The sequence below is a fragment of the Mytilus trossulus genome, chromosome 4, assembly GCF_036588685.1.
Source record: "Mytilus trossulus isolate FHL-02 chromosome 4, PNRI_Mtr1.1.1.hap1, whole genome shotgun sequence".
In the NCBI taxonomy this organism is placed as follows: domain Eukaryota; kingdom Metazoa; phylum Mollusca; class Bivalvia; order Mytilida; family Mytilidae; genus Mytilus; species Mytilus trossulus.
In genome coordinates this window covers 76,728,996-76,742,091 of record NC_086376.1, presented here as the reverse complement: position 1 = coordinate 76,742,091, position 13,096 = coordinate 76,728,996, and positions in this window count along the sequence as shown.

The following is a 13,096-nucleotide window of genomic DNA, read 5'->3' as shown; positions in this document are numbered from 1 at the left end:
AATATATTGTAATTATCCAGGGGAGTTAATCAATTATCCTCAGTTATAGGTTAGCACTGCAATAGCTTCTGTTAGAATATAATTCAGTGCACAATTATCTGTAAATTGTTAATAAAAGTTTTGTCATTATTTATTAATTATGGAGGTGAATGTAATTTGTGAATTCGATTTTATAGAATTTTCATCATTTGAGGTAAAGGGCTTGATGAATTATTGAAAAATTAAAAATAAACAAATCATTATTTTACACACAGATGTGAGTCAATGTCAATTTTTTGACACAATATCAAATACAGAATTCCCTAAATAAATAGTTGATATTTTTGTTCCTGATAATGTGGACTCTGTTATTTTGAATGTCCTTGGAAAAATTACTACCCTCCCTTTCAGATCAAATCATCCTGAAATACTGTTTTCCAAGGAGAAACTGTGGTACTGTCAGAATTATCTGATATAACTTTGTTTTCCCTAAACTATTTCAAAGGCTGCTTCTGTAAAGAGGGTAATTTTTCAGCCAACTACATTCATTACCCACACACAAAAATGTTAAAAAGGAGATTTAGATGTATATACTCTCCTGTGCCAATTAAAACACTTAATATACAGTTTTGTTTATAGCACAGAATGGAAATGGGAATGAATCAAAGAAACAACAACCTGACAAATAGTAAATAAACAACTGAAGACCATCAATGGGTCTTCCTACAAAATAAGTGTTAATTATAGAACATGTGTATTTGATGTAAAATTGTATCATCAATATATGGATCCCATGCGCACTGTGTATTTCTGCCCCATCAACTTGGTTATGTGCATCTGGAATGTTTGCATAAATATCTGATTAGATATATTATTCAGAAATACTTTGTGTTTGAATTGTGGGTTATTAATTAAAACCGTGGGAATCACATCAACTATTAGAGGAAAACAAAGAAACAACAGAAACACTGAAGTCCAACAAAACAAACGCCAACACACATAGAAACGAACTAATTGATAACAACTGCCACTTTATTTAAATTAACAGAAATAGTAATAGCATGATACCCAAATAGAGCCAGATGGAGAAAGTGTCTCCTGCTAGGCATGCATCATCCACCATTCTTATTCCCTGTCAGTAAAAATGTCGCAATTACAAGTAGCACACATTCAGTAAATATTTATCAAAGGTACCAGGATTATAATTTAATACGCCGATCAGTTGACTTCACTGGTCTTTAAGATAAAATACCGCGAAAACATGTTACTAATGAGTTGATACACAAACAATTCGTGATGGTGACAGTAAAACGTGTGTAGTTACAATTTCAGTCGTTCTTCTTTTCTAGAGATGTTATCTGTACAGTCAAAAATTGCAGAAGCGTAACGTTTAAAACAAAGACAACAGTAGTATACCGCTGTTCAAAGGTCAATTGAGAGAAAAAATCGGGGTTAAAAACTAAAATCGAGGAAACCGCAACTATAAATGGAAAGCAAAGGAACAACAGAAACACTGAAAAAACAACAAAAACAAACTGCAACATACATAGAAACGAACTATTTGATCACGTCCATATTCTGGACTTGGTACAGGATATTTTAAGATAAAGATGGCGGATTGAACGTGATTTTATGACTTACCAAAACTCTCGCTTATATGGCAATGTTAAAAACTATCGCTAGAATGACAAGACTACGTGACAGGAATGCAGCGCACACAAACGCAAAAATACTCATCAAAAAGAAACGACAATGAAATGATATTATAGTCGTTATAATGTGCAAATAAACTCATCATAGATATCAGGACTTAATTAAGTATACGCCAGACGCGCGTTTCTTTTACAAAAGACGCTCGAATCTAAAAAAGTTAAAAAGGCAAAATAAAGTACGAAGTTGAAGATTATTGAGGACCAAAATTCCTAAAAGTTTGGCCAAAAACAGCTAAGCTGCAGGACATAATAAACAGTATAAACTGACATATGTATACTACATACGATAAAGAAGAGGTAAACTAATGCAAAGAATGGTCAGTAGAGGTTTACAACTAGAACCTTTTGGAATACCGCCAGTCTGCTTAATTATCTATCATACAAACTTAAAGTATAATTTGTTAATTTTAAAGTTCAGCATTTGAACAATATCATCTTAGGCGTGTTTGTATTTGAAACCTACATATCTTCACAAAGTAAGAATTTCACAACACAACACCAGTTATTTGTATCTACGTTCCCATTTTTTGGTTAATGATACATGAAATGCAATCAAAATCCTATGGAAATGATTGATATTCAAATCTTCCAAGGTGTATCACTACCCTTATCAGGTCTTGGTAACTACTACAAACAAATTAGTGCAGCGAGGTGATCTATCCAGTCAATGTCAAGCCATTTATTAGTGATATGTTATACTTAGATATTGAAGTTACAATATGATGTTTGTTTGAATTCCCTATTTTAAGATACATTTCTTTATTGAAAATTATATAGTAATTCATAGTGTTTTAAAACTAGACTCGACTAAACTAGACAAAGGAAGATAACTCCATCTCAAATTTATATTTGTCTATCTTCTTACAAATTGATGTTTTATCCTGAATTAAAAACAATTGCAAAATTTAATTAGACGACGAAATAGATCTTTTAATTAAGGATGTGTAATAGTAATGTGATGCCTTGAAAAAGTCAAAGGTGTTGATATTAATGCAAAATTGTAAAGAGTGTGATTCGAGATTTTGAAAATGAGCATTTAAACCTTTATCTATCTGACACCGCTGGTTGAAAAAACCTCATAATAATATTTCCGATGGCCATCTTTTACTGAAGAAAGAATAATGATGAGTTATGTAGGGGTATGTATTCATATATTCATTAAATACATTAGTAAAATAACTTAATACGTCAACAGTTCCATTCAATCGATTTCATCATTCCATTTGGGACTCTCTATATATATATATAAACGAGTCTAAATTGAAAACTACGTTCAAACCTATGATTGCGTTGGATAAAAACCGCAATTTTTATACGTGTGCATGTCAAACAAATTTCGTTGTAAAAGGGTCTAAAAACAGCACAAACAACATTTTCCAAAAGACCAAAAAAGTGAAAAAGTATATTTAAACAAAACGCATTTGACTAACAGGTCGAACAACTGATGTTCTTTCACCCTGCTGACTGCCATTGACGATTGCCAAATAAAATTGATCACAAGATGTAACAAAATGGATCTGAATGTAAATTTAATACGTCACAGAAAAAAATTTTGGTTAACTTGTGGCTACGATGTTGTGCCACAAACATTCGGTGTCAATATTTCTTTAGTACACCAGATCTAGATTTCGACAATATATGTCTCTTCAGTGATGTAAGGGATCATATATATATATATATATAAACGAGTCTAAATTGAAAACTACGTTCAAACCTATGATTGCGTTGGATAAAAACCGCAATTTTTATACGTGTGCATGTCAAACAAATTTCGTTGTAGAAGGGTCTAAAAACAGCCCAAACAACATTTTCCAAAAGACCAAAAAAGTGAAAAAGTATATTTTAACAAAACGCATTTGACTAACAGGTCGAACAACTGATGTTCTTTAACCCTGCTGACTGCCATTGACGATTGCCAAATAAAATTGATCACAAGATGTAACAAAATGGATCTGAATATAAATTTAATACGTCACAGAAAAAAAAAAAAAAAAAAATGTTAACTTGTGGCTACGATGTTGTGCCACAAACATTCGGTGTCAATATTTCTTTAGTACACCAGATCTAGATTTCGACAATATATGTCTCTTCAGTGATGTTAGGGATCGAAACGGTATTTGGAAGGCCATATTATTTACTCTCAATTTAAGATTGACTCTTGAATTTAAAGAGACAATATAGGATGAACGGATCATATAGACCGGAGGGAAAATATGATACATGCCCAAACAAAAAATATAAACGAGTCTAAATTGAAAACCACGTTCATCCTATGATTGCGTTGGATAAAAACCGCAATTTTTATACGTGTGCATGTCAAACAAATTTCGTTGTAGAAGGGTCTAAAAACAGCACAAACAACATTTTCCAAAAGACCAAAAAAGTGAAAAAGTATATTTTAACAAAACGCATTTGACTAACAGGTCGAACAACTGATGTTCTTTAACCCTGCTGACTGCCATTGACGATTGCCAAATAAAATTGATCACAAGATGTAACAAAATGGATCTGAATATAAATTTAATACGTCACAGAAAAAAAAGAAAAAAAAAATGTTAACTTGTGGCTACGATGTTGTGCCACAAACATTCGGTGTCAATATTTCTTTAGTACACCAGATCTAGATTTCGACAATATATGTCTCTTCAGTGATGTTAGGGATCGAAACGGTATTTGGAAGGCCATATAATTTACTCTCAATTTAAGATTGACTCTTGAATTTAAAGAGACAATATAGGATGAACGGATCATATAGACCGGAGGGAAAATATGATACATGCCCAAACAAAAAATATAAACGAGTCTAAATTGAAAACTACGTTCAAACCTATGATTGCGTTGGATAAAAACCGCAATTTTTATACGTGTGCATGTCAAACAAATTTCGTTGTAGAAGGGTCTAAAAACAGCACAAACAACATTTTCCAAAAGACCAAAAAAGTGAAAAGTATATTTTAACAAAACGCATTTGACTAACAGGTCGAACAACTGATGTTCTTTAACCCTGCTGACTGCCATTGACGATTGCCAAATAAAATTGATCACAATATATATATATATATATAACTCGTCTAAACATCAACCCAACAATGTAAGATCTGTAAATTTACTTTCGCAAATGTTTTGTTCTTCCCTCGCCGGGATTCGAACCCATGCTACTGAGATATCATGACACCAAATCACCTACACTGTAGCCGTCCCGCTAGACCGCACGACAACCTGGGCTTCACAAAATGAAGCCTTCGGTCGCCGGGTGTTACCTTTCCACGTCAGTTTTAAACTAGCGTCGTACTACAGTACATGATATATAAGGCATGGAGATGTTATTTTACCAGATCAGCTAAATTATCTATAGTAAAGGATCCTACAAACTAATGTAAGATACAGTCACAGAAAATAATTATATTTATAAGTACGTCTGAGCCAGTGACAACTCTGCAACATATTTATCCATCGGATCACTAGTAGTGATGGTGATACTTGTTTGTGTGCATTATGTATATGTTCCAGACCGTATAAGTATTTGGACCGTACGCGTACGGTCTGGGCCGTATGCGTACCTTTTCAAAATACATATACGGTCGGACCGTACGCGTACGGTCTAATTAATATTATTAAGAAGTTGCTTAAGTTTATAAGTTACAAATGCATGTAACAGATTACATAACATAACTCTCAAATCAATATGGAAAAGTTCAATTGTAATGGAAATAAAAACTTTATTTTTTGAAACATGTATTTAAAAAGATCACACTAATTAAATCAGTTAACATCTTGTTTTTAGCATGTTGATCAGTAATACATTGATTATTTGAATGATGATCATTGAAGTTGACGATATCGGAAGTAAACATAATGTGGGAGGACAATTGTTTAGAATATTAGAAATTTTACAAAAACTGCAAAATGCAAAAAAACATGAATGAACTGCAAACATGTAAATGTAAAAAAATATTACATTACTTGTGTTAGCAAGTGTCACCTTGGGCGAGAATACCAAATAGGATTCAAATATACAATTAAACAAATATTTCATTTCAAGTGTTCATTTGTTCATTTCATTAATCTAATTGTAATAATAACAATTTATAAAAAAAAAATAAAGATTTTGATAAATGTTTGTTTCAATTTAAGCCATTAACAATAACATGTATGGTCAGCTCGTACTGGACCATACGAGTATACGCATACGGTCCGGACTGTACGCGTACAGTCCAAATACTCATACGGTCTGGAACATATATACAACTCGTCAAAACATCAACCCAGCAAATTTTTTTGTTCTTCCCTCACCGGGATTCGAACCCATGCTACTGAGATATCGTGACACCAAATCACCTACACTGTAGCCGTCCCGCCAGACCACACAACCACCTGGGCTTCACAAAATGAAGCTCTCGGTCGCCGGGTGTTACCTTTCCACGTCAGTTTTAATCTAGCGTCGTGCTACAATACATGATATATCAGGCATGGAGATGTTATTTTTACAGATCAGCTCAATTATCTATAGTAAAGTATCCTACAAATTAATGTAAATTACAGTCACAGAAAATAATTATATTTATAAGTACGTCTGAGCCAGTGACAACTCTACAACATATTTATCCATCGGATCACCAGTAGTGATGGTGATACATGTCTGTGTACATTATGTATATACAACTCGTCTAAACATCAAACCAGCAATGTTAGATCTAAATTTGCTTTCACAAATTTTTTGTTCTTCCCTCGCCGGGATTCAAACCCATGGTACTGAGATATCCTGACACCAAATCGCCTACACTGGAGCCATCCAGCTAGACCACATGACTACCTGGGCTTCAAAAAATGAAGCTCCCGGTCGCCGGGTGTTACCTTTCCACGTCAGTTTTAATCTAGCGCCGTAATACAGTACATGATATATAAAGCGATCTGTATTGGAATATGAGTACTTAAAACGACCGTTTAATAGAACAAATGAATGTCATCTGTGCTATGTCACAAATCACAATACTAACAAACCAAATCAATGCAACAATTCAAAGTAATGTTTTATACTTTTTTCTCTGACTAGACCTTGGCCTCTTTTGACATATTCAAATGTTATCAAACTGCAAATGAAAACAACAGTTAAAATAGATTAGTCATGACATTTCAATTAAAATGAAAAAAAGTAGTGAAAGATAATTATCGCAATTCCATGTATGGTATCCTTCCATGTTTGGCTATATTGACCATTTAAAAGTACCCTTGACGTTATCTTTAAGCATGTCACATAGTCAGGTGTTAACAGACTGCAAATGAAAGCAACATTTACATGATATATAAGTAATAACATAACATTATATTAAAAATACAGTCTTTAAAATTCCAGTTATGAAACCCTTCGACATTTAAGACTTTCACAGCAGGAACAATACTTATAAAATTACACGAATAGCCCGTGCAATGCAAAAACAGTAGGGGAGGTTGAAGACAAGTTGCATGAAATTTAGTATCAGTTATAAAAAAACAAAATAAAAAAAAATATTTAATAAAGAAACTTAGGATTTATACTTGGTTTTCAAGTACTTAGAATACTGTTTTGAGTTTTTCCGATGAAGGTAAATCTAAAAAAGCGTTCCGGATGTAAGAAATTTATAAAGCTTTCATGTTTACAGCAATTGATCGATACCGCTGCTAGTGGTTTATTAGTTCCCGAGTGTCCCATCAGCTCAAAAGTAAGTAATTTATAACCAAAAAAAATCTAAAATGGTCTGTTCGAAAATTTCGAAATTGTTAATAAAAAATACGAAGGTTTCAACTCCCTATGGCAAAGTTGACCTGAAATTGATTTGGCAATTATTTCATATCTATTTTTTGTCACATAGTTTTTCACGTTATTTCTTAAGAATTAAAAAGAAATAAATTGTTCTACGTTCAGGTGAGAGTGCTCCTCGGAGAGTCATATATAAATCAATTATATCATTATCGCAATCGCAACTCATATAAGAAGAGAAAAATGAATATGGTGAATATCGTAGATATAAACTGACTGAATTTAGAAGAAACGCAACACTCATTTTGTAGATTTTTTTTACCAAATCATGATTAATCCCTATACAACTACTATTCATCATTATCATAATTCTTTCTCTTCCGACAAAATCAACATCTGATTAACCTGTGGTTATTAAACATACCGAATTATTGAGATCGCTTGAATTTCAGAAAGCGAAATGTCTAACCAAAAAAAGATTTTTTGTTATTTTTTCTTTGTGAAACAGTTCTTTCAATCCTTGGCCACACTTAAATCAGTCCAAAAATGTTGCATCACCATATTGCAAAGACTGAGGAATCAACCCGTTAGAATACTGCAAACAGGAAAACATGCACGTGCTGCAAACAAGACAATTTGACGTCAGAAACTCGTCTTACTGTCCTTTCGACAATGATATATGTAGAAGGGATTTGTTGAAGACCATCAATGACCGATATATAATTAAACCGTAATAATAATGAAAGATTAGTCTATGCTTATCTTGAAAAATATTAAAGGAGTCAAACTATTTTTATGGTCGTAATACAAATCTTTATCTTTAGAAATACGCTCAATCAAGAATTTAACTGGAAGAGAACTATTGTTGTATTGAATTGAAAAAAAACCTTATGAAGTAATTATAATTATTTTTATCAGCGAAATACTAGATTAAAGCATTGCTCTTATTGATCTATCAGAAAGAAACAGATTTAACAAAACAAACTATTTAGCATCATCTTAAGTTCATAAACTTTATACCGGACAAGGCAGTTAGAACAAAGAACATGCGCCTCTTAGAAATATGTGATTGGTCTGTTATCTTATGTTTTTACCTTTCTATGTATGCCTTAAAGTTCAGTTTTGTGCTTTCTATTGTGTTTGTCACAAAGTAGTTTAATGCACATATGATTTAGTTTGAATACAAATCCATTTATTAAAACACTTCTTTTCTTACTATACATATGTTGTAAAGAAATGTGATAAATAGAAAATTGAATTTGATAAAATGAATTTTGGATAACTACTCAGCGTAAGATAATTAGTCTTTGCACATATACTTCAAATCATTTTTCAAAATGTTTATAAAATTTATATACATATTTTTTTTAACTAAAAACTATCAAATTAGTATGGTATGGTTACCAATGTAAAACTACAATGATTAGTTTTTCATCTAAAAACTGGGAGAGTTGCATCTCATTTGTGGTCTTATTATCGATTAACTCAGCTTTGGATATTACATATTTTGGCCACGAACATCACTGAAGAGACATGTATTGTCGAAATACGTTGGGTGCAGAACAATTGGTACCGTTAATGTTATTACTTCCACTGGGTCGATGCCTCTGCTGGTGGACTGTTAGTCCCCGAGGGAATCACAAGCCCAGTAAACAGTACTCCGGTACTGGCATGAAAATACCGTTTTTTATGTTATTAAATATGTTGTTACAAAATATTAAAAACTATTATTAATTAAGGAATGTACCTCCCTCCCTCATGCAAAGCTCTGATTCCTTTCACGGATTTGGCTATACTTTTTGGAACTTTTGGATTACAGCTCTTCATGTTTTATATAAGCTTTGGATTTTACATATTTTGGACACGAGCATCACTGAAGAGACATATATTGCCGAAATGTGCATCTGATGCTTTTAAAAAAAATTTGTACCGTTAATGTTATTAATTCAAAGTTAAGTTTTATGGAATTGATTGTGTTTTTAAGTACTAGTAAATGAGATGTTAGACTATGTTGAAAGTTCTTTTCCACATGATTATGGCTGAGACCGTCTACTCATAAACTGTGTTGAGTCGTGTAGCTGGACTCGTATGAGAAATGGAAAAAAATGATTGATAATGGTTGCATTTACCGGAGTACTTAATACACACGTACCTAAATCGAAAGATTGAAAGTACCGATCAATTTCATATTTGTCACAGATCAAAACTAATTAAAAGCTTATGAAAGTAATATTTACAATGTAATCTGCTGTATTATGCTGTTATTTTTCTATGAGCAGACCGTGGCTTATTTTGAAATATTCAGCGTAAACAATAATTATCGTGGTTCTATGTAGGGATCCCTTCAATAATTGGTACGTTTTCTGCAAAGACGTGTAAAGCTTTTTGGGAATTGTTAATCTTTTATGACTTATGATATTTTTCATAGTCTCCCTTTCTCCTTCCCCTCCCCTCCACTAAAAACGTCTTGTTGGATGGGAATATTTAAAAGTAATAACCATAAAAAAACTGAGTATACATATATCAGTCAACTTTATCATTATGAACCTCATACCTCTATAGTTTCGAGCTTCAGCGTCCAATCTTTTGTAGTAAAAAAATCAACGGTACCAATTTTGTTGCACCAGATGCGCATTTCGACAAAACATGTCTCTTCAGTGATGCTCGTGGCCAAAATATTTGAAGTCCAAAGCCTATATAAAAGATGAAGAGCTATAATCCAAAAGGTCCAAAAAGTATAGCCAAATTCGTGAAAAGAATCAGAGCTTTGCATGAAGGAGATACAATCCTTTATTTAAAATAATTTTAAATACTTTGTAACAGCAAATTTTAATAAAAAAAAATCCGTATTTTCATGCCAGTACCGAAGTACTGGCTACTGGGCTGGTGATATCCTCGGGGACTAATAGTCCACCAGCAGAGGCATCGACCCAGTGGTAGTAATAAAATCAACGGTACCAATTTTGTTGCACCAGATGCGCATTTCGACAAAACATGTCTCTTCAGTGATGCTCGTGGCCAAAATATTTGAAGTCCAAAGCTTATATAAAAGATGAAGAGCTATAATCATATTGTAGACGATATGCGCGCATTGGGAAAATACAAAATTTAAAACCTGGTTTATATGATGAGTATACTGTTTATTACGTCTTATGCTTGAATAAAATATAAATGAAAAGGAAGATATGGAATGATTTCCATTGAAACAACTCTCTACAAGAGACCAAATTACACAGACATTAACAGCCACAGGTCACCGTATGTTATAACAAGTTATTACCCTCTTGCATTTCCAAAAACTTTTATATTTGTCTTTTTTTCAATACGAAATTATGAATATAACTATGAGATATCCACTATATACCAAAGGCAAAGGCAAAGAATATTATTTACTGTCTAAAAATTTGGTGTATTGTGTCACGGTCTCGAAATGAGCTCTGTAACTTAATGTGTTCAGTAGGGATAATAATAATGCCTATTTGTTATTTATTTATTTTATGTATTCTGCACCTCAATGACATTTAAACAAGAATATTTCCAACATGCAAAGTGTTCACACGTTAAACTTTCATTTGATTTTATTTGAAACGATTTGTACTTCTTAAATTGTTGATTTGTTTACTGTGTTCATGCAGGTGAAATTGCTGAAATATTGTTGAAAAAATCGTCGCATATATCAGGGTTATACACGTGTGAGTACGTATGTTGCCCATATAAAAGTACATTCAATGTCATCTATAAGTTTATCATATATTCAAGTGTTAACCAACTACAAATGAAAGCAGCACTTAATTAAGTACATGATGTTTTAGTCACAACTTTGCACTGGACAAGTTAGTGAGAAATAATTATCGCGTTTCCTTTAAACTTTTTATATTTGGATATTCTTTGCAAAGGTGCTGCTTTATATTGCTTAAATTTACGTTGTATATGTGGATTTTTTTTTGGACTGATGATTTTTAGCAAAGATATTCAATCTTTTACAACTGGTGATTTTTGATTGCCTCCTTAGTATCATTTCCTATTGTGTTAACACAAGAAAAAGTCTGATTGATGAGAGTAATGAAAAGTAACGACATACAAAAACTGAGTCATCATAAACAAGATAATATTTAAGGAATGACTGTAATATGTTTTTCTGTCTATGAAAAAATATCATCAAAAATGTGTTGCAAACTGAATAATCCGCGCAGCCAAGCAGAAGACGCGTTACATCCACAATTAAATTATGTCCATTTTAAACCCATGACCTTTGTCATATGGTTTTCTGTCTATGAAAAAATATCATCAAAAATGTGTTGCAAACTGAATAATCCGCGCAGCCAAGCAGAAGACGCGTTACATCCACAATTAAATTATGTCCATTTTAAACCCATGACCTCTGTATTTTACTTATACTGACAACCAGGAAGGTCAGATTGTCAATGACGTCTTCTTCTTTAAAGAGTTGTTTTGAAAGAAGTAGCCATGTGTACAAACCTCATTTTACCCTTGGTACATGAATAAGATATATATGACCTGTTATAAAATTTAAGACAAAAGAGACGATTTCTCCTGTCCTATTGTAAATTTTTCCCTTTTTAATGATGATGTTCTTTTGGCACCATCGTACGGTATTTCTAATCAAAAACTTGTTCGCTATGTTCCTGTCTGTTGTGATAATTTGGATTTAAATAAAGGTAATTTTCGTATTACTGTTGAATTATTAAGATCGAATTTCGTAGCTACACATTACTTAAAAACCTTTAGTAAACTCATTAATATATATCATACAAATATTTCGTTGAGATGTATGGCTCTACATCTTGGAAACTTCTTTCAAACGGGAAAAAACGTTCTAATTTTACGGAGATGTTGTTTACTGAGCCCGGAAATTTAGATACGATCCAAGTAAACTAATCGATCCTTAAAAGGGGCACTAGCTGTCAGATTCATGTTCACCGGATTGACTTAAATTTTCATATTTGATTTATAACAATGTAAAACATTTATCCAAATTATAAAGTATAGAATAAACAATATACCATACATGAGCTCGATAATACGTAGCATCGTTTCATGTGTATTTCAGTCAAGACGCCATCTAAATAATTGTCGAGTTGACCTCCGGTTGCAATATAAGCGATATAAACATAAATTTGTTACAAATAAATATCAGACTCGTGTATTTGGATTTTTCTAGGTCTGTTTAGTTTCATCTAATAGATCAGAAATATATTTTTATCACCGTTTTTACCTGTATAAGAATGATTTATGTGATCTAATTAGTCTATCAAATCATTTACCTGTTTCACTTTCAATGCTGACATCATTTTCCTTGAAATAATTGAACACGCACAATGCCCTTTTTAACCTATTTTTTAATAGTTTGTTCATATGTTGTACTGAAATACTACAGTCACATGTTAGGGTGAGGGTTGGGCGCTTACATATTTAACCCCGCAACATTCTGTGTATGCATGGCCCAAGTAAGGAGCTTATAATTCAGTGGTTGTTGTTTGTTACTGTATATCATCCTTGTATTTTGTTTTTTGGTTAACATAAATCCTCCCGTTAGTTTTCTTATTTGAAATGATTTACAGTTGTTATTTTGGTGCATTACGTAGCCGACTATGCGATATGGATATTTCTCATTGTTGAAAGCCGTACGGTGACCTATATAGGTTAA